We start from the raw sequence: 18,817 nt of genomic DNA on the forward strand, positions 1-18,817 counted from the left end.
TCCCTGAATGGTCAGACACCATTATATCTGTTTAAAAGAGTCTGGTGAAGGCCAGAGAAATGGAACTGTGGTTTTGCAGTTCCATGGGTCAAATCTCTGTATTATTCTGCTTTTGGCATTTCTTGTCATAAAAGTAAACTGTAATCGTGTCTCCCTGACTGGTCAGACACCAATATATCTGTTTAAAAGAGTCTGGTGTAGGCCAGAGAAACAGAACTGTGGTTTTGCAGTTCCACTGGTCAAATCCCTGTATTATCCTGGTTTTGCCATTTTTTTGCCATAAAAAAAAACTGTAATTGTGTCTCCCTGACTCTTCATACACCAATATATCTGTTTAAAAGAGTCTGGTGTAGGCCAGAGAAATAGAACTGTGGTTTTGGATTTCCACGGGTCAAATCTCTGTATTATCCTGCTTTTGGCATTTTTTTCCCTAAAAAAAACTGTAATAGTATCTCCCTGACTGGTCAAACACCAATATATCTGTTTAAAAGAGTCTGATGCAGGCCAGAGAAATAGAACTGTGGTTTTCCAGTTCCACGGGTCAAATCTCTGTATTATCTTGCTTTTGGCATTTTTTGATGAAAAAAAAAAACTGTAATAATGTCTCCCTGACTGGTCAGACACCAATATATCTGTTTAAAAGAGTCTTGTGTAGTCCAGAGAAATAGAACTGTGGTTTTGCAGTTCCACAGGTCAAATTTCTGTATTATCCTGCATTTGGAATTTTTTGTCATTAAAAAAAAACTGTAATAGTTTCTCCATGACTGGTCAGACACCAATATATCTGTTTAAAAGAGTCTGGTGTAGTCCAGAGAAATAGAACTGTGGTTTTGCAGTTCCAGAGTCAAATCTCTGTATTATCCTGCTTTTGGCATTTTTTTCCCTAAAAAAAACTGTAATAGTGTCTCCCTGACTGGTCAGTCACCAATATATCTGTTTAAAAGAGTTTAGTGTAGGCCAGAGAAATAGAACTGTGGTTTTGCAGTTCCACAGGTCAAATCTCTGTATTATACTGCTTTTCGCATTTTTTGCAGTAAAAAAACTGTAATAGTGTATCCTTGACTAATCAGACACCAATATATCTGTTTAAAAGAGTTTGGTGTAGGCCAGAGAAATAGAACTGTTGTTTTGCAGTTCCACGGGTCAAATCTCTGTATTATCCTGCTTTTTAGCTTTTTTTCCCTAAAAAAAACAGTAATAATGTCTCTCTGACTGGTCAGACACCAAATTATCTGTTTAAAAGAGTCTGGTGTAGGCCAGAGAATTAGAACTGTTGTTCTCCAGTTCCACAGGTCAAATCTCTGTATTATCCTGCTTTTGGCATTTTTTGCCATAAAAAAAACTGTAATAGTGTCTCCCTGACTGGTCAGACACCAATATATCTGTTTAAAAGAGTTTGGTGTAGGCCAGAGAAATGGACCTGTGGTTTTGCAGTTCCACAGGTCAAATCACTGTATTTTCCTGCATTTGGTATTTTTTGCCATAAAAAAAACTGTAATAGTGTCTCCTTGAGTAGTCAGACACGAATATATCTGTTTAAAAGAGTCTGGTGAAGGCCAGAGAAATGGAACTGTGGTTTTGCAGTTCCACAGGTCAAATCTCTGTATTATACTGCTTTTCGCATTTTTTGCAGTAAAAAAACTGTAATAGTGTATCCTTGACTAATCAGACACCAATATATCTGTTTAAAAGAGTTTGGTGTAGGCCAGAGAAATAGAACTGTGGTTTTGCAGTTCCACGGGTCAAATCTCTGTATTATCTTGCTTTTGCCATTTTTAGCCATAAAAAAATACTATAATCGTGTCTCCCTGACTGGTCAGCTACCAATATATCTGTTTAAAGAGTCTGGTGTAGGCCAGAGAAATAGAACTGTTGTTTTGCAGTTCCACGGGTCAAATCTCTGTATTATCCTGCTTTTTAGCTTTTTTTCCCTAAAAAAAACATTAATAATGTCTCTCTGACTGGTCAGACACCAAAATATCTGTTTAAAAGAGGCTGGTGTAGGCCAGAGAATTAGAACTGTTGTTCTGCAGTTCCACAGGTCAAATCTCTGTATTATCCTGCTTTTGGCATTTTTTGCCATAAAAAAAACTGTAATATTGTGTCCCTGACTGGTCAGACACCAATATATCTGTTTAAAAGAGTTTGGTGTAGGCCACAGAAATGGAACTGTGGTTTTGCAGTTCCACAGGTCAAATCACAGTATTTTCCTGCATTTGGTATTTTTTGACATAAAAAAAACTGTAATAGTGTCTCCTTGAGTGGTCAGACACCAATATATCTGTTTAAAAGAGTCTGGTGAAGGCCAGAGAAATAGAACTGTGGTTTTGCAGTTCCACGGCCAAATTTCTGTATTATCCTGCTTTTGGCATTTTTAGCCATAATAAAAAACTATAATAGTGTCTCCCTAAATGGTCAGACACAAATATATCTGTATAAAAGAGTCTGGTGTAGGCCAGAGAAATAGAACTGTGGTTTTGCAGTTCCACGAGTCAAATCTCTGTATTATCCTGCTTTTGTCATTTTTTGCCTTAAAAAAACTGTAATAGTGTCTCCTTGACTGGTCAGACACCATTATATCTGTTTAAAAGAGTCTGGTGAAGGCCAGAGAAATGGAACTGTGGTTTTGCAGTTCCACGGGTCAAATCTCTGTATTATTCTGCTTTCAGCATTTCTTGTCATAAAATTAAACTGTAATCGTGTCTCCCTGACTGGTCAGACACCAATATATCTGTTTAAAAGAGTCTGGTGTAGTCCAGAGAAATAGAACTGTGGTTTTCCAGTTCCACGGGTCAAATCTCTCTATTATCCTGCTTTTGGCATTTTTTGCCATAAACAAAACTGTAATAGTGTTTCCTTGACTGGTCAGACACCAATATATCTGTTTAAAAGAGTCTGGTGTAGGCCAGAGTAATAGAACTGTGGTTTTGCAGTTCCACGGGTTAAATCTCTTAATTATACTGCTTTTGGCATTTTTCGCTGTAAAAAAAAACCGTGTCTCTCCGACTGGTCAGCCACCAATATATCTGTTTAAAAGAGTCTGGTGTAGGCCAGAGATATAGAATTGTGTTTTTCCAGTTCGACGGGTCAAGTCTCTGAATTATCCTGCTTTTGGCATTTTTTGCCATTAAAAAAAACTGTAATCGTATCTCCCTGACTGGCACCACCAATATATTTGTGTAATAGAGTCTGGTGTAGGCCAGAGAAATAGAACTGTGGTTTTGTAGTTCCATGGGTCAAATCTCTGTATTATCATGCTTTTGGCTTTTTTTTCCCTAAAAAAACCTGTAATAATATCTCCCTGATTTGTCAGACAACAATATATCTGTTTAAAAGAGCCTGGTGTAGGCCAGAGAAATAAAACTGAGGTTTTGCAGTTCCACGGGTCAAATCTCTGTATTATCCTGATTTTGGTATTTTTTGCCGTAAAAAAAAACTGTAATCGTGTCTCCCTGACTGGTCAGACACTAATATATCTGTTTAAAAGAGTCTGGTGTAGGCCAGAGAAATAGAACTGTGGTTTTGCAGTTCCATGGTTCAAATCTCTGTATTATCTTGCTTTTGGCATTTTTTTCCCTAAAAAATACACTAATAGTGTCTCCCTGACTGGTCAGACACCAATATGTCTGTTTAAAACAATCTGGTGTAGGCCAGAGATATAGAAATGTAGTTTTTCAGTTCCACGGGTCAAATCTCTGTATTATCCTGCTTTTGGCATTTTTTGTCATAAAAAAAAACTGTAATAGTGTCTCCTTGACTATTTAGACACCAATATATCTGTTTAAAAGAGTCTGGTGTAGGCCAGAAAAATAGAACTGTGGTTTTGCAGTTCCACGGGTCAAATCTCTGTATTATCCTGCTTTTGGCATTTTTAGCCGTAAAAAAATACTATAATCGTGTCTCCCTGACTGGTCAGCTACCAATATATCTGTTTAAAGAGTCTGGTGTAGGCCAGAGAAATAGAACTGCTGTTTTGCAGTTCCACTGGTCAAATCTCTGTATTATCCTGCTTTTTAGCTTTTTTTCCCTAAAAAAAACAGTAATAATGTCTCTCAGACTGGTCAGACACCAATATATCTGTTTAAAAGAGTTTGGTGTAGGCCAGAGAAATTGAACTGTGGTTTTGCAGTTCCACAGGTCAAATCTCTGTATTATCCTGCATTTGGTATTATTTGCCATAAAAAAAACTGTAATAGTGTCTCCTTGACTGGTCAGACACGAATATATCTGTTTAAAAGAGTCTGGTGTAGGCCAGAGAAATAGAACTGTGGTTTTGCAGTTCCACAGGCCAAATTTCTGTATTATCCTGCTCTTGGCATTTTTTGCCATAATAAAAAACTGTAATAGTGTCTCCCTGAATGGTCAGACACCAATATATCTGTATAAAATAGTCTGGTGTAGGCCAGAGAAATAGAACTGTGGTTTTGCAGTTCCACGGGTCAAATTTCTGTATTATCCTGCATTTGGAATTTTTTATCATAAAATAAAACTGTAATAGTGTCTCCCTGACTGGTCAGACACCAATATATCTATTTAAAAGAGTCTGGTGTAGTCCAGAGAAATAGAACTGTGGTTTTGCAGTTCCAGGAGTCAAATCTCTGTATTATCCTGCTTTTGGCATTTTTTGTCTTAAAAAAACTGTAATAGTGTCTCCTTGACTGGTCAGACACCATTATATCTGTTTAAAAGAGCCTGCTGAAGGCCAGAGAAATGGAACTGTGATTTTGCAGTTCCACGGGTCAAATCTCTGTATTATTCTGCTTTCAGCATTTCTTGTCTTAAAATGAAACTGTAATCGTGTCTCCCTGACTATTCATACACCAATATATCTGTTTAAAAGAGTCTGGTGTAGGCCAGAGAAATAGAACTGTGGTTTTGCATTTCCACGGGTCAAATCTCTGTATTATCTTGCTTTTTGCATTTTTTTCCCTAAAAAAAAACTGTAATAGTGTCTCCCTGACTGGTCAGACACCAATATATCTGTTTAAAATAGTCTGGTGTAGACCAGAGAAAAAGACCTTTGGTCTTGCAGTTCCACGGGTCAAATCTCTGTATTATCCTGCTTTTGGCATTTTTTGCCGTAAAAAAAAAACTGTAATAGTATCTCCCTGACTGGTCAGACACCAATATATCTGTTTAAAAGAGTCTGGTGTAGGCCAGAGAAATAGAACTGTGGTTTTGCAGTTCCACGGTCAAATTTCTGTATTATCCTGCATTTGGAATTTTTTGTCATTAAAAAAAAACTGTAATAGTTTCTCCATGACTGGTCAGACACCAATATATATGTTTAAAAGAGTCTGGTGTAGTCCAGAGAAATAGAAATGTGGTTTAGCAGTTCCACGGGTCAATTCTCTGTATTATACTGCTTTTCGCATTTTTTGCAGTAAAAAAAACTGTAATAGTGTATCCTTGACTAATCAGACACCAATATATCTGTTTAAAAGAGTTTGCTGTAGGCCAGAGAAATAGAACTGTGGTTTTGCAGTTCCACGGGTCAAATCTCTGTATTATCCTGCTTTTGACATTTTTAGCCGTAAAAAAATACTATAATCGTGTATCCCTGACTGGTCAGCTACCAATATATCTGTTTAAAGAGTCTGGTGTAGGCAAGAGAAATAGAACTGTTGTTTTGCAGTTCCACGGGTCAAATCTCTGTATTATCCTGCTTTTTAGCTTTTATTCCCTAAAAAAAAACAGTAATAATGTCTCTCTGACTGGTCAGACACCAAAATATCTGTTTAAAAGAGTCTGGTGTAGGCCAGAGAATTAGAACTGTTGTTTTGCAGTTCCACAGGTCAAATCTCTGTATTATCCTGCTTTTGGCATTTTTTGCCGTAAAAAAAACTGTAAAAGTGTCTCCCTGACTGGTCAGACACCAATATATCTGTTTAAAAGAGTTTGGTGTAGGCCAGAGAAATGGAACTGTGGTTTTGCAGTTCCACAGGTCAAATCACTGTATTATCCTGCTTTTGGCATTTTTTGCCATTATAAAAAACTGTAATAGTGTCTCGCTGAATGGTCAGACACCATTATATCTGTTTAAAAGAGTCTGGTGAAGGCCAGAGAAATGGAACTGTGGTTTTGCAGTTCCATGGGTCAAATCTCTGTATTATTCTGCTTTTGGCATTTCTTGTCATAAAAGTAAACTGTAATCGTGTCTCCCTGACTGGTCAGACACCAATATATCTGTTTAAAAGAGTCTGGTGTAGGCCAGAGAAACAGAACTGTGGTTTTGCAGTTCCACTGGTCAAATCCCTGTATTATCCTGGTTTTGCCATTTTTTTGCCATAAAAAAAAACTGTAATTGTGTCTCCCTGACTCTTCATACACCAATATATCTGTTTAAAAGAGTCTGGTGTAGGCCAGAGAAATAGAACTGTGGTTTTGGATTTCCACGGGTCAAATCTCTGTATTATCCTGCTTTTGGCATTTTTTTCCCTAAAAAAAACTGTAATAGTATCTCCCTGACTGGTCAAACACCAATATATCTGTTTAAAAGAGTCTGATGCAGGCCAGAGAAATAGAACTGTGGTTTTCCAGTTCCACGGGTCAAATCTCTGTATTATCTTGCTTTTGGCATTTTTTGATGAAAAAAAAAAACTGTAATAATGTCTCCCTGACTGGTCAGACACCAATATATCTGTTTAAAAGAGTCTTGTGTAGGCCAGAGAAATAGAACTGTGGTTTTGCAGTTCCACAGGTCAAATTTCTGTATTATCCTGCATTTGGAATTTTTTGTCATTAAAAAAAAAACTGTAATAGTTTCTCCATGACTGGTCAGACACCAATATATCTGTTTAAAAGAGTCTGGTGTAGTCCAGAGAAATAGAACTGTGGTTTTGCAGTTCCAGAGTCAAATCTCTGTATTATCCTGCTTTTGGCATTTTTTTCCCTAAAAAAAACTGTAATAGTGTCTCCCTGACTGGTCAGTCACCAATATATCTGTTTAAAAGAGTTTAGTGTAGGCCAGAGAAATAGAACTGTGGTTTTGCAGTTCCACAGGTCAAATCTCTGTATTATACTGCTTTTCGCATTTTTTGCAGTAAAAAAACTGTAATAGTGTATCCTTGACTAATCAGACACCAATATATCTGTTTAAAAGAGTTTGGTGTAGGCCAGAGAAATAGAACTGTTGTTTTGCAGTTCCACGGGTCAAATCTCTGTATTATCCTGCTTTTTAGCTTTTTTTCCCTAAAAAAAACAGTAATAATGTCTCTCTGACTGGTCAGACACCAAATTATCTGTTTAAAAGAGTCTGGTGTAGGCCAGAGAATTAGAACTGTTGTTCTCCAGTTCCACAGGTCAAATCTCTGTATTATCCTGCTTTTGGCATTTTTTGCCATAAAAAAAACTGTAATAGTGTCTCCCTGACTGGTCAGACACCAATATATCTGTTTAAAAGAGTTTGGTGTAGGCCAGAGAAATGGAACTGTGGTTTTGCAGTTCCACAGGTCAAATCACTGTATTTTCCTGCATTTGGTATTTTTTGCCATAAAAAAAACTGTAATAGTGTCTCCTTGAGTAGTCAGACACGAATATATCTGTTTAAAAGAGTCTGGTGAAGGCCAGAGAAATGGAACTGTGGTTTTGCAGTTCCACAGGTCAAATCTCTGTATTATACTGCTTTTCGCATTTTTTGCAGTAAAAAAACTGTAATAGTGTATCCTTGACTAATCAGACACCAATATATCTGTTTAAAAGAGTTTGGTGTAGGCCAGAGAAATAGAACTGTGGTTTTGCAGTTCCACGGGTCAAATCTCTGTATTATCTTGCTTTTGCCATTTTTAGCCATAAAAAAATACTATAATCGTGTCTCCCTGACTGGTCAGCTACCAATATATCTGTTTAAAGAGTCTGGTGTAGGCCAGAGAAATAGAACTGTTGTTTTGCAGTTCCACGGGTCAAATCTCTGTATTATCCTGCTTTTTAGCTTTTTTTCCCTAAAAAAAACATTAATAATGTCTCTCTGACTGGTCAGACACCAAAATATCTGTTTAAAAGAGGCTGGTGTAGGCCAGAGAATTAGAACTGTTGTTCTGCAGTTCCACAGGTCAAATCTCTGTATTATCCTGCTTTTGGCATTTTTTGCCATAAAAAAAACTGTAATATTGTGTCCCTGACTGGTCAGACACCAATATATCTGTTTAAAAGAGTTTGGTGTAGGCCACAGAAATGGAACTGTGGTTTTGCAGTTCCACAGGTCAAATCACAGTATTTTCCTGCATTTGGTATTTTTTGACATAAAAAAAACTGTAATAGTGTCTCCTTGAGTGGTCAGACACGAATATATCTGTTTAAAAGAGTCTGGTGAAGGCCAGAGAAATAGAACTGTGGTTTTGCAGTTCCACGGCCAAATTTCTGTATTATCCTGCTTTTGGCATTTTTAGCCATAATAAAAAACTATAATAGTGTCTCCCTAAATGGTCAGACACAAATATATCTGTATAAAAGAGTCTGGTGTAGGCCAGAGAAATAGAACTGTGGTTTTGCAGTTCCACGAGTCAAATCTCTGTATTATCCTGCTTTTGTCATTTTTTGCCTTAAAAAAACTGTAATAGTGTCTCCTTGACTGGTCAGACACCATTATATCTGTTTAAAAGAGTCTGGTGAAGGCCAGAGAAATGGAACTGTGGTTTTGCAGTTCCACGGGTCAAATCTCTGTATTATTCTGCTTTCAGCATTTCTTGTCATAAAATTAAACTGTAATCGTGTCTCCCTGACTGGTCAGACACCAATATATCTGTTTAAAAGAGTCTGGTGTAGTCCAGAGAAATAGAACTGTGGTTTTCCAGTTCCACGGGTCAAATCTCTCTATTATCCTGCTTTTGGCATTTTTTGCCATAAACAAAACTGTAATAGTGTTTCCTTGACTGGTCAGACACCAATATATCTGTTTAAAAGAGTCTGGTGTAGGCCAGAGTAATAGAACTGTGGTTTTGCAGTTCCACGGGTTAAATCTCTTAATTATACTGCTTTGGCATTTTTCGCTGTAAAAAAAAACCGTGTCTCTCCGACTGGTCAGCCACCAATATATCTGTTTAAAAGAGTCTGGTGTAGGCCAGAGATATAGAATTGTGTTTTTCCAGTTCGACGGGTCAAGTCTCTGAATTATCCTGCTTTTGGCATTTTTTGCCATTAAAAAAAACTGTAATCGTATCTCCCTGACTGGCACCACCAATATATTTGTGTAATAGAGTCTGGTGTAGGCCAGAGAAATAGAACTGTGGTTTTGTAGTTCCATGGGTCAAATCTCTGTATTATCATGCTTTTGGCTTTTTTTTCCCTAAAAAAACCTGTAATAATATCTCCCTGATTTGTCAGACAACAATATATCTGTTTAAAAGAGCCTGGTGTAGGCCAGAGAAATAAAACTGAGGTTTTGCAGTTCCACGGGTCAAATCTCTGTATTATCCTGATTTTGGTATTTTTTGCCGTAAAAAAAAACTGTAATCGTGTCTCCCTGACTGGTCAGACACTAATATATCTGTTTAAAAGAGTCTGGTGTAGGCCAGAGAAATAGAACTGTGGTTTTGCAGTTCCATGGTTCAAATCTCTGTATTATCTTGCTTTTGGCATTTTTTTCCCTAAAAAATACACTAATAGTGTCTCCCTGACTGGTCAGACACCAATATGTCTGTTTAAAACAATCTGGTGTAGGCCAGAGATATAGAAATGTAGTTTTTCAGTTCCACGGGTCAAATCTCTGTATTATCCTGCTTTTGGCATTTTTTGTCATAAAAAAAAACTGTAATAGTGTCTCCTTGACTATTTAGACACCAATATATCTGTTTAAAAGAGTCTGGTGTAGGCCAGAAAAATAGAACTGTGGTTTTGCAGTTCCACGGGTCAAATCTCTGTATTATCCTGCTTTTGGCATTTTTAGCCGTAAAAAAATACTATAATCGTGTCTCCCTGACTGGTCAGCTACCAATATATCTGTTTAAAGAGTCTGGTGTAGGCCAGAGAAATAGAACTGCTGTTTTGCAGTTCCACTGGTCAAATCTCTGTATTATCCTGCTTTTTAGCTTTTTTTCCCTAAAAAAAACAGTAATAATGTCTCTCAGACTGGTCAGACACCAATATATCTGTTTAAAAGAGTTTGGTGTAGGCCAGAGAAATTGAACTGTGGTTTTGCAGTTCCACAGGTCAAATCTCTGTATTATCCTGCATTTGGTATTATTTGCCATAAAAAAAACTGTAATAGTGTCTCCTTGACTGGTCAGACACGAATATATCTGTTTAAAAGAGTCTGGTGTAGGCCAGAGAAATAGAACTGTGGTTTTGCAGTTCCACAGGCCAAATTTCTGTATTATCCTGCTCTTGGCATTTTTTGCCATAATAAAAAACTGTAATAGTGTCTCCCTGAATGGTCAGACACCAATATATCTGTATAAAATAGTCTGGTGTAGGCCAGAGAAATAGAACTGTGGTTTTGCAGTTCCACGGGTCAAATTTCTGTATTATCCTGCATTTGGAATATTTTATCATAAAATAAAACTGTAATAGTGTCTCCCTGACTGGTCAGACACCAATATATCTATTTAAAAGAGTCTGGTGTAGTCCAGAGAAATAGAACTGTGGTTTTGCAGTTCCAGGAGTCAAATCTCTGTATTATCCTGCTTTTGGCATTTTTTGTCTTAAAAAAACTGTAATAGTGTCTCCTTGACTGGTCAGACACCATTATATCTGTTTAAAAGAGCCTGCTGAAGGCCAGAGAAATGGAACTGTGATTTTGCAGTTCCACGGGTCAAATCTCTGTATTATTCTGCTTTCAGCATTTCTTGTCTTAAAATGAAACTGTAATCGTGTCTCCCTGACTATTCATACACCAATATATCTGTTTAAAAGAGTCTGGTGTAGGCCAGAGAAATAGAACTGTGGTTTTGCAGTTCCACGGGTCAAATCTCTGTATTATTCTGCTTTCAGCATTTCTTGTCTTAAAATGAAACTGTAATCGTGTCTCCCTGACTGGTCAGACACCAATATATCTGTTTAAAATAGTCTGGTGTAGACCAGAGAAAAAGACCTTTGGTCTTGCAGTTCCACGGGTCAAATCTCTGTATTATCCTGCTTTTGGCATTTTTTGCCGTAAAAAAAAAACTGTAATAGTATCTCCCTGACTGGTCAGACACCAATATATCTGTTTAAAAGAGTCTGGTGTAGGCCAGAGAAATAGAACTGTGGTTTTGCAGTTCCACGGTCAAATTTCTGTATTATCCTGCATTTGGAATTTTTTGTCATTAAAAAAAAACTGTAATAGTTTCTCCATGACTGGTCAGACACCAATATATATGTTTAAAAGAGTCTGGTGTAGTCCAGAGAAATAGAAATGTGGTTTAGCAGTTCCACGGGTCAATTCTCTGTATTATACTGCTTTTCGCATTTTTTGCAGTAAAAAAAACTGTAATAGTGTATCCTTGACTAATCAGACACCAATATATCTGTTTAAAAGAGTTTGCTGTAGGCCAGAGAAATAGAACTGTGGTTTTGCAGTTCCACGGGTCAAATCTCTGTATTATCCTGCTTTTGACATTTTTAGCCGTAAAAAAATACTATAATCGTGTATCCCTGACTGGTCAGCTACCAATATATCTGTTTAAAGAGTCTGGTGTAGGCAAGAGAAATAGAACTGTTGTTTTGCAGTTCCACGGGTCAAATCTCTGTATTATCCTGCTTTTTAGCTTTTATTCCCTAAAAAAAAACAGTAATAATGTCTCTCTGACTGGTCAGACACCAAAATATCTGTTTAAAAGAGTCTGGTGTAGGCCAGAGAATTAGAACTGTTGTTTTGCAGTTCCACAGGTCAAATCTCTGTATTATCCTGCTTTTGGCATTTTTTGCCGTAAAAAAAACTGTAATAGTGTCTCCCTGACTGGTCAGACACCAATATATCTGTTTAAAAGAGTTTGGTGTAGGCCAGAGAAATGGAACTGTGGTTTTGCATTTCCACAGGTCAAATCACTGTATTTTCCTGCATTTGGTATTTTTTGCCATAAAAAAAACTGTAATAGTGTCTCCTTGAGTGGTCAGACACGAATATATCTGTTTAAAAGAGTCTGGTGAAGGCCAGAGAAATAGAACTGTGGTTTTGCAGTTCCACGGCGAAATTTCTGTATTATCCTGCTTTTGGCATTTTTTGCCATTATAAAAAACTGTAATAGTGTCTCCCTGAATGGTCAGATACCATTATATCTGTTTAAAAGAGTCTGGTGAAGGCCAGAGAAATGGAACTGTGGTTTTGCAGTTCCATGGGTCAAATCTCTGTATTATTCTGCTTTCAGCATTTCTTGTCATAAAAGTAAACTGTAATCGTGTCTCCCTGACTGGTCAGACACCAATATATCTGTTTAAAAGAGTCTGGTGTAGGCCAGAGAAACAGAACTGTGGTTTTGCAGTTCCACTGGTCAAATCCCTGTATTATCCTGGTTTTGCCATTTTTTGCCATAAAAAAAACTGTAATTGTGTCTCCCTGACTCTTCATACACCAATATATCTGTTTAAAAGAGTCTGGTGTAGGCCAGAGAAATAGAACTGTGGTTTTGCATTTCCACGGGTCAAATCTCAGTATTATCCTGCTTTTGGCATTTTTTTCCCTAAAAAAAACTGTAATAGTGTCTCCCTGACTGGTCAGACACCAATATATCTGTTTAAAATAGTCTGGTGTAGACCAGAGAAAAAGACCTGTGGTTTTGCATTTCCACGGGTCAAATCTCTGTATTTTCCTGCTTTTGGCATTTTTTGCCGTAAAAAAAAACTGTAATAGTATCTTCCTGACTGGTCAGACACCAATATATCTGTTTAAAAGAGTCTGATGCCGGCCAGAGAAATAGAACTGTGGTTTTCCAGTTCCACGGGTCAAATCTCTGTATTATCTTGCTTTTGGCATTTTTTGATGAAAAAAAAAAACTGTAATAATGTCTCCCTGACTGGTCAGACACCAATATATCTGTTTAAAAGAGTCTTGTGTAGGCCAGAGAAATAGAACTGTGGTTTTGCAGTTCCAAAGGTCAAATTTCTGTATTATCCTGCATTTGGAATTTTTTGTCATTAATAAAAACTGTAATAGTTTCTCCATGACTGGTCAGACACCAATATATCTCCTTAAAAGAGTCTGGTGTAGTCCAGAGAAATAGAACTGTGGTTTTGCAGTTCCAGAGTCAAATCTCTGTATTATCCTGCTTTTGGCATTTTTTGCCGTAAAAAAAAACTGTAATCGTGTCTCCCTGACTGGTCACCACCAATATATCTGTGTAATAGAGTCTGGTGTAGGCCAGAGAAATAGAACTGTGGTTTTGTAGTTACACGGGTCAAATCTCTGTATTATCCTGCTTTTGGCTTTTTTTTCCCTAAAAAAAACTGTAATAATGTCTCCCTGACTGGTCATACAACAATATATCTGTTTAAAAGAGTCTGGTGTAGGCCAGAGAAATAAAACTGAGGTTTTGCAGTTCCACGGGTCAAATTTCTGTATTATCCTGCATTTGGCATTTTTTGCCCTAAAAAAAACTGTAATAGTGTCTCCCTGACTGGTCAGACATTAATATATCAGTTTAAAAGAGTCTAGTGTAGGCCAGAGAAATAGAACTGTGGTTTTGCAGTTCCACAGGTCAAATTTCTGTACTATCCTGCTTTTGGCATTTTTTGCCATAAAAAAAACTGTAATAGTGTCTCCCTGACTGGTCAGACACCAATATATCTGTTTAAAAGAGTTTGGTGTAGGCCAGAGAAATGGAACTGTGGTTTTGCAGTTCCACAGGTCAAATCTCTGTATTATCCTGCATTTGGTATTTTTTGCCATAAAAAAAACTGTAATAGTGTCTCCTTGACTGGTCAGACACGAATATATCTGTTTAAAAGAGTCTGGTGTAGGCCAGAGAAATACAACTGTGGTTTTGCAGTTCCACGGGTCAAATCTCTGTATTATCCTGCTTTTGGCATTTTTAGCCGTAAAAAAATACTATAAAAGTGTCTCCCTGACTGGTCAGCTACCAATATATCTGTTTAAAGAGTCTGGTGTAGGCCAGAGAAATAGAACTGTTGTTTTGCAGTTCCACGGGTCAAATCTCTGTATTATCCTGCTTTTTAGCTTTTTTTCCCTAAAAAAACAGTAATAATGTCTCTCTGACTGGTCATACACCAAAATATCTGTTTAAAAGAGTCTGGTGTAGGCCTGAGAAATAGAACTGTGGTTTTGCATTTCCACGGGTCAAATCTCTGTATTATCCTGCTTTTGGCATTTTTTGCCGTAAAAAAAAACTGTAATAGTATCTCCCTGACTGGTCAGACACCAATATATCTGTTTAAAAGAGTCTGATGCCGGCCAGAGAAATAGAACTGTGGTTTTCCAGTTCCACGGGTCAAATCTCTGTATTATCTTGCTTTTGGCATTTTTTGATGAAAAAAAAAAACTGTAACAATGTCTCCCTGACTGGTCAGACACCAATATATCTGTTTAAAAGAGTCTTGTGTAGGCCAGAGAAATAGAACTGTGGTTTTGCAGTTCCAAAGGTCAAATTTCTGTATTATCCTGCATTTGGAATTTTTTGTCATTAAAAAAAACTGTAATAGTTTCTCCATGACTGGTCAGACACCAATATATCTCTTTAAAAGAGTCTGGTGTAGTCCAGAGAAATAGAACTGTGGTTTTGCAGTTCCAGAGTCAAATCTCTGTATTATCCTGCTTTTGGCATTTTTTGCCGTAAAAAAAAACTGTAATCGTGTCTCCCTGACTGGTCACCACCAATATATCTGTGTAATAGAGTCTGGTGTAGGCCAGAGAAATAGAACTGTGGTTTTGTAGTTACACGGGTCAAATCTCTGTATTATCCTGCTTTTGGCTTTTTTTTCCCTAAAAAAAACTGTAATAATGTCTCCCTGACTGGTCATACAACAATATATCTGTTTAAAAGAGTCTGGTGTAGGCCAGAGAAATAAAACTGAGGTTTTGCAGTTCCACGGGTCAAATTTCTGTATTATCCTGCATTTGGCATTTTTTGCCCTAAAAAAAACTGTAATAGTGTCTCCCTGACTGGTCAGACATTAATATATCAGTTTAAAAGAGTCTAGTGTAGGCCAGAGAAATAGAACTGTGGTTTTGCAGTTCCACAGGTCAAATTTCTGTACTATCCTGCTTTTGGCATTTTTTGCCATAAAAAAAACTGTAATAGTGTCTCCCTGACTGGTCAGACACCAATATATCTGTTTAAAAGAGTTTGGTGTAGGCCAGAGAAATGGAACTGTGGTTTTGCAGTTCCACAGGTCAAATCTCTGTATTATCCTGCATTTGGTATTTTTTGCCATAAAAAAAACTGTAATAGTGTCTCCTTGACTGGTCAGACACGAATATATCTGTTTAAAAGAGTCTGGTGTAGGCCAGAGAAATAGAACTGTGGTTTTGCAGTTCCACGGGTCAAATCTCTGCATTATCCTGCTTTTGGCATTTTTAGCCGTAAAAAAATACTATAAAAGTGTCTCCCTGACTGGTCAGCTACCAATATATCTGTTTAAAGAGTCTGGTGTAGGCCAGAGAAATAGAACTGTTGTTTTGCAGTTCCACGGGTCAAATCTCTGTATTATCCTGCTTTTTAGCTTTTTTTCCCTAAAAAAACAGTAATAATGTCTCTCTGACTGGTCATACACCAAAATATCTGTTTAAAAGAGTCTGGTGCAGGCCTGAGAAATAGAACTGTTGTTTTGCAGTTCCACAGGTCAAATTTCTGTATTATCCTGCTTTTGGCATTTTTTGCCATAAAAAAAACTGTAATAGTGTCTCCCTGACTGGTCAGACACCAATATATCTGTTTAAAAGAGTTTGGTGTAGGCCAGAGAAATGGAACTTTGGTTTTGCAGTTCCACAGGTCAAATCTCTGTATTATCCTGCATTTGGTATTTTTTGCCATAAAAAAAACTGTAATAGTGTCTCCTTGACTGGTCAGACACGAATATATCTGTTTAAAAGAGTCTGGTGTAGGCCAGAGAAATAGAACTGTGGTTTTGCAGTTCCACGGGTCAAATCTCTGTATTATCCTGCTTTTGGCATTTTTAGCCGTAAAAAAATACTATAAAAGTGTCTCCCTGACTGGTCAGCTACCAATATATCTGTTTAAAGAGTCTGGTGTAGGCCAGAGAAATAGAACTGTTGTTTTGCAGTTCCACGGGTCAAATCTCTGTATTATCCTGCTTTTTAGCTTTTTTTCCCTAAAAAAACAGTAATAATGTCTCTCTGACTGGTCATACACCAAAATATCTGTTTAAAAGAGTCTGGTGCAGGCCTGAGAAATAGAACTGTTGTTTTGCAGTTCCACAGGTCAAATTTCTGTATTATCCTGCTTTTGGCATTTTTTGCCATAAAAAAAACTGTAATAGTGTCTCCCTGACTGGTCAGACACCAATATATCTGTTTAAAAGAGTTTGGTGCAGGCCAGAGAAATGGAACTTTGGTTTTGCAGTTCCACAGGTCAAATCTCTGTATTATCCTGCATTTGGTATTTTTTGCCATAAAAAAAACTGTAATAGTGTCTCCTTGACTGGTCAGACACGAATATATCTGTTTAAAAGCGTCTGGTGTAGGCCAGAGAAATAGAACTGTGGTTTTGCAGTTCCACGGGCCAAATTTCTGTATTATCCTGCTCTTGGCATTTTTTGCCATAATAAAAAACTGTAATAGTGTCTCCCTGAATGGTCAGACACCAATATATCTGTATAAAATAGTCTGGTGTAGGCCAGAGAAATAGAACTGTGGTTTTGCAGTTCCACGGGTCAAATTTCTGTATTATATTGCATTTGGAATTTTTTATCATAAAATAAAACTGTAATAGTGTCTCACTGACTGGTCAGACACCAATATATCTATTTAAAAGAGTCTGGTGTAGTCCAGAGAAATAGAACTGTGGTTTTGCAGTTCCAGGAGTCAAATCTCTGTATTATCCTGCTTTTGGCATTTTTTGCCTTAAAAAAACTGTAATAGTGTCTCCTTGACTGGTCAGACACCATTATATCTGTTTAAAAGAGCCTGGTGAAGGCCAGACAAATGGAACTGTGATTTTGCAGTTCCACGGGTCAAATCTCTGTATTATTCTGCTTTCAGCATTTCTTGTCATAAAATGAAACTGTAATCGTGTCTCCCTGACTCTTCATACACCAATATATCTGTTTAAAAGAGTCTGGTGTAGGCCAGAGAAATAGAACTGTGGTTTTGCATTTCCACGGGTCAAATCTCTGTATTATCCTGCTTTTGGCATTTTTTTCCCTAAAAAAAACTGTAATAGTGTCTCCCTGACTGGTCAGACACCAATATATCTGTTTAAAATAGTCTGGTGTAGACCAGAGAAAAAGAACTGTGGTTTTGCAGTTCCACGGGTCAAATCTCTGCATTATCCTGCTTTTGGCATTTTTTGCCGTAAAAAAAAACTGTAATAATATCTCCCTGACTGGTCAGACACCAATATATCTGTTTAAAAGAGTCTGGTGTAGGTCAGAGAAATAGAACTGTGGTTTTCCAGTTCCACGGGTCAAATCTCTGTTTTATCCTGCTTTTGGCATTTTTTGCTGAAAAAAAAAATTGTAATAATGTCTCCCTGACTGGTCAGACACCAATATATCTGTTTAAAAGAGTCTAGTGTAGGCCAGTGAAATAGAACTGTGGTTTTTCAGTTCCACGGGTCAATTCTCTGTATTATACTGCTTTTCGCATTTTTTGCAGTAAAAAAAACTGTAATAGTGAATCCTTGACTAATCAGACACCAATATATCTGTTTAAAAGAGTTTGCTGTAGGCCAGAGAAATAGAACTGTGGTTTTGCAGTTCCACGGGTCAAATCTCTGTATTATCCTGCTTTTGGCATTTTTAGCCGTAAAAAAATACTATAATTGTGTCTCCCTGACTGGTCAGCTACCAATATATCTGTTTAAAGAGTCTGGTGTAGGCCAGAGAAATAGAACTGTTGTTTTGCAGTTCCACGGGTCAAATCTCTGTATTATCCTGCTTTTTAGCTTTTATTCCCTAAAAAAAACAGTAATAATGTCTCTCTGACTGGTCAGACACCAAAATATCTGTTTAAAAGAGTCTGGTGTAGGCCAGAGAATTAGAACTGTTGTTTTGCAGTTCCACAGGTCAAATCTCTGTATTATCCTGCATTTGGTATTTTTTGCCATAAAAAAAACTGTAATAGTGTCTCCTTGAGTGGTCAGACACGAATATATCTGTTTAAAAGAGTCTGGTGAAGGCCAGAGAAATGGAACTGTGGTTTTGCAGTTCCATGGGTCAAATCTCTGTATTATTCTACTTTCAGCATTTCTTGTCATAAAAGTAAACTGTAATCGTGTCTCCCTGACTCGTCAGACACCAAAATATCTGTTTAAAAGAGTCTGGCGTAGTCCAGAGAAATAGAACTGTGGTTTTGCAGTTCCAGAGTCAAATCTCTGTATTATCCTGCTTTTGGCATTTTTTGCCGTAAAAAAAACTGTAATAGTGTTTCCTTGACTGGTCAGACACCAATATATCTGTTTAAAAGAGTCTGGTGTAGGCCAGAGAAATAGAACTGTGGTTTTGCAGTTCCACGAGTTAAATCTCTGAATTATACTGCTTTTGGCATTTTTTGCTGTAAAAAAAAACCTGTAATCGTGTCTCCCCGACTGGTCAGCCACAAATATATCTGTTTAAAAGAGTCTGGTGTAGGCCAGAGATATAGAACTGTGGTTTTCCAGTTCCACGGGTCAAGTCTCTGAATTATCCTGTTTTTGGCATTTTTTGCCGTAAAAAAAAACTGTAATTGTGTCTCCCTGACTGGTCACCACCAATATATCTGTGTAATAGAGTC

Source organism: Phyllobates terribilis, unplaced genomic scaffold, assembly GCF_046119375.1.
Source record: "Phyllobates terribilis strain yellow unplaced genomic scaffold, ASM4611937v1 Scaffold_13__5_contigs__length_258822181, whole genome shotgun sequence".
NCBI lineage: Eukaryota > Metazoa > Chordata > Amphibia > Anura > Dendrobatidae > Phyllobates > Phyllobates terribilis.